The sequence below is a fragment of the Arachis ipaensis genome, chromosome B2 (genome assembly GCF_059453495.1).
Source record: "Arachis ipaensis isolate K30076 ecotype BB chromosome B2, ASM5945349v1, whole genome shotgun sequence".
Classification (NCBI taxonomy): Eukaryota; Viridiplantae; Streptophyta; class Magnoliopsida; order Fabales; family Fabaceae; genus Arachis; species Arachis ipaensis.
This window is the reverse complement of record NC_142437.1, coordinates 67,424,291-67,428,256: the sequence shown is the minus strand read 5'-3', so window position 1 is coordinate 67,428,256 and position 3,966 is coordinate 67,424,291. Positions and strand designations below refer to the sequence as shown.

Sequence of the window (3,966 nt, the reverse complement as noted above, 5' to 3'; positions counted from 1 at the left end):
ATATAGGGAAGGGAGGGGGGGTTAAGGTTCGGCCATAAGGGTGGGTTTGGGTGGGAAATTGGTTTTGAATTTTGAAGGTAGGTGGAGTTTATGAGGTAGGTTTATTGGGAAGAGTGGGTGGATGTGAGTGGTGAAGGTTTAATGGGGAAGAGGGTTTATGGGATTGTGTGAAAGAGGGGTGAGAAGAAGTGAGTGGAGGTAGGTGGGGATCCTGTGGGGTCCACAGATCCTGAGATGATCCTGTGGGGTCCACAGATCCTGAGGTGTTTAAGGATTTACAACCTTGCACCAAATTAGGCATGTAAAATGCCCTTGCACACAACTCTGGGCATTCAGCGCCAGGTTGGTGCCCATTTTGGGCGTTCAACGCCCATTTGTTGCCATTTTTGGCGTTGAACGCCAGAACCATGCTTGTTCTGGGCGTTCAGCGCCAGGATGCTGCCCATTTTGGGCGTTCAGCGCCAGAACCATGCTCTGTTCTGGCGTTGAACGCCAGGCAGGCGCTTCCTCCAGGGTGTGATTTTTCTTCTGCTGTTTTTGATTCTGTTTCCAATTTTTATATTTATTTTGTGACTCCACATGATCATGAACTTAATAAAACATGAAAAACAAAAATAAAATTAGATAAATAAACATTGGGTTGCCTCCCAACAAGCGCTTCTTTAATGTCAATAGCTTGACAGTGGGCTCTCATGGAGCCTCACAGATATGCAGAGCATTGTTGAGACTCTCCAACACCAAACTTAGAGTTTGAATATGGGGGTTCAACACCAAACTTAGAGTTTGGTTGTGGCCTCCCAACACCAAACTAAGAGTCTGACTGTGGGGGCTTTGGTTGACTCTGCTTTGAGAGAAGCTTTTTCTGCTTCCTCTCCATGGATGCAGAGAGAGATCCTTGAGTTATAAACACAAGGTTGTCCTTATTTAATTGAAGGATCAATTCTCCTCTGTCCACATCAATCACAGCTCTTGCTGTGGCTAGGAAAGGTCTTCCTAGGATGATGGATTCATCCTCTTCCTTTCCAGTATCCAGGACTATGAAATCAGCAGGGATGTAAAGGCCTTCAACCTTTACTAACACGTCCTCTACTTGTCCATAAGCCTGTTTTCTTGAATTATCTGCCATCTCTAATGAGATTTTAGCAGCTTGTACCCCATAGATTCCCAGTTTCTCTATTACAGAGAGGGGCATGAGGTTTATTCCTGAACCAAGGTCACACAGAGCCTTAAAGATCATGGTGCCTATGGTACAAGGTATTATGAATTTTCTAGGATCCTGTCTCTTCTGAGACAATGTCAGTTGATCCAGATCACTTAGTTCATTGGTGAACAAGGGAGGTTCATTTTCCCAAGTCTCAATACCAAATAATTTGGCATTCATCTTCATGATTGCACTAAGGAACTTGGCAGCTTGCTCTTCAGTAACACCCTCATTTTCTTCAGAAGAGGAATACTCATCAGAGCTCATGAAGGGCATAAGGAGGTTCAATGGAATCTCTATGGTCTCTAGATGAGCCTCAGATTCCTTTGGTTCCTCAGAGGGAAACTCCTTATTGATCACTGGACGTCCCAGGAGGTCTTCCTCACTGGGATTCACGTCCTCCTCTCCCTCTTTGGGTTCGGCCATTTTGGTAATATCAATGGCCTTGCACTCTCTCTTTGGATTTTCTTCTGTATTGCTTGGGAGAGTACTGGGAGGGATTTCAGTGATCTTCTTACTCAGCTGGCCCACTTGTGCCTCCAAATTTCTAATGGAGGACCTTGTTTCATTCATGAAATTCACAGTGGCCTTAGATAGATCAGAGACTAAGTTTGCTAAGCTAGATGGATTCTGCTCAGAATTCTCTGTCTGTTGCTGAGTGGATGATGGAAAAGGTTTACTATTGTTAAACCTATTTCTTCCACCATTATTAAAGCCTTGTTGAGGCTTTTGATCCTTCCATGAGAAATTTGGATGATTTCTCCATGATGAGTTATAGGTGTTTCCATAAAGTTCACCTAAGTAATTCACCTCTGCTATTGCAGGGTTCTCAGGATCGTAAGCTTCTTCTTCAGAAGATGCCTCTTGAGTACTGTTGGATGCAGCTTGCATTCCATTCAGACTCTGAGAAATCATATTGACTTGCTGAGTCAGTATTTTGTTCTGAGCCAATATGGCATTCAGAGTATCAACTTCAAGAACTCCCTTCTTCATAGGCGTCCCATTACTCATAGGATTCCTCTTAGAAGTGTACATGAACTGGTTATTAGCAATCATGTCAATGAGTTCTTGAGCTTCTGCAGGCGTTTTCTTTAGGTGAATGGATCCACCTGCAGAAGTATCCAATGACATCTTAGATAACTCAGACAGACCATCATAGAATATATCCAGGATGGTCCATTCTGAAAGCATGTCAGAAGGACACTTTTTGGTCAACTGTTTGTATCTTTCCCAAGCTTCATAGAGGGATTCACCTTCTTTCTGTCTGAAGGTTTGAACATCCACTCTAAGCTTGCTCAGCTTTTGAGGAGGAAAGAACTTGGCTAAGAAAGCCGTGACCATCTTATCCCAAGAGTTCAGGCTATTCTTAGGTTGAGAGTCCAACCATACTCTAGCTCTGTCTCTTACAGCAAAAGGGAAAAGCATGAGCCTGTAGGCTTCAGGATCTACTCCATTAGTCTTAACAGTATCACATATCTGCAAGAATTCAGTTAAGAACTGAAAAGGATCTTCAGATGGAAGTCCATGAAACTTGCAGTTCTGCTGCATTAGAGAAACTAATTGAGGTTTCAGCTCAAAGTTGTTTGCTCCAATGGCAGGAATGGAGATGCTTCTTCCATGTAAATTGGAATTAGGTGCAGTAAAGTCACCAAGCATTCTCCTTGCATTATTATTATTTTCGGCTGCCATATCCTCTTCCTGTTCGAAAATTTCTGAAAGGTTATCTCTGGATTGTTGTATTTTAGCTTCTCTTAGTTTTCTCTTCAAAGTCCTTTCAGGTTCTAGATCTGCTTCAACAAGAATATTATTGTCCTTGCTCCTGCTCATATGACAAAGAAGAGGGCACAGAAAAAATAATAATAATAATATGGATCCTTTATACCACAGTATAGAGGTCCTTGTGTTAGTAGAAGAAAAGAAGAAAAAATCTGAACTCAGAGAAAGAGAGGGTTCGGATTTTTGGTGTTGTGATGAAGAGATGTTAGTAGATGAATAAATAAATAGAAGGGAAGGAGAGAAGGAGAAAATTTTCGAAAATAATTTTTGAAAAAGAGTTAGTGATTTTTGAAAATAGTTTTTGAAAAATGTTAGTAATTTTCGAAAATTAAGATTTAAAACTTAAAATAATTAGTTAATTAAAAAGAGATTTTTGAAAAAGAGGGAAGATATTTTCGAAAATTAGAGAGAGAGAGTTAGTTAGGTGGTTTTGAAAAAGATAAGAAACAAACAAAAAGTTAGTTAGTTAGTTGAAACAAATTTTGAAAAGATAAGAAGTTAGGAAGTTAGAAAAGATATTTTGAAATCAAATTTTTGAAAAAGATAAGATGAGAAGATATTTTTGAAAAGATATGATAGAAATTAGTTTTGAAAAAGATTTGATTTTTTAAAATCACAATTAATGACTTGATTCACAAGAAATCACAAGATATGATTCTAGAACTTAAAGTTTGAATCTTTCTTAACAAGCAAGTAACAAACTTAAAATTTTTGAACCAAAACATTAATTGTTGATGTTATTTTCGAAAATATGATGTAAAATTAAGAAAAATATTTTTGAAAAATATTTTTTTGGAATTTTCGAAAACAACTGAGAAATTTGAAAAAGATTTGATTTTTGAAAAAGATTTTGAAAAAGATAAGATTTTCAAATTGAAAATTTGATTTGACTCATAAGAAACAACTTGATTTTAAAAATTTTTGAAAAAGTCAACTCAAATTTTCGAATTTGATGAGAGAAAAAGGGAAAGATAATTTTTTTTTGACTT

General features: G+C 38.4%; 1 non-coding gene across 1 annotated transcript; it reads left to right on the top strand.

Annotated features, from left to right (window-relative positions):
* Positions 1-2,386: 2,386 nt before the first annotated feature.
* LOC148574241 (small nucleolar RNA R71) lies at positions 2,387-2,494 on the top strand. Its single transcript, XR_015906005.1, has one exon. It is a non-coding gene; the product is annotated as a small nucleolar RNA R71 (small nucleolar RNA).
* Positions 2,495-3,966: the final 1,472 nt, after the last annotated feature.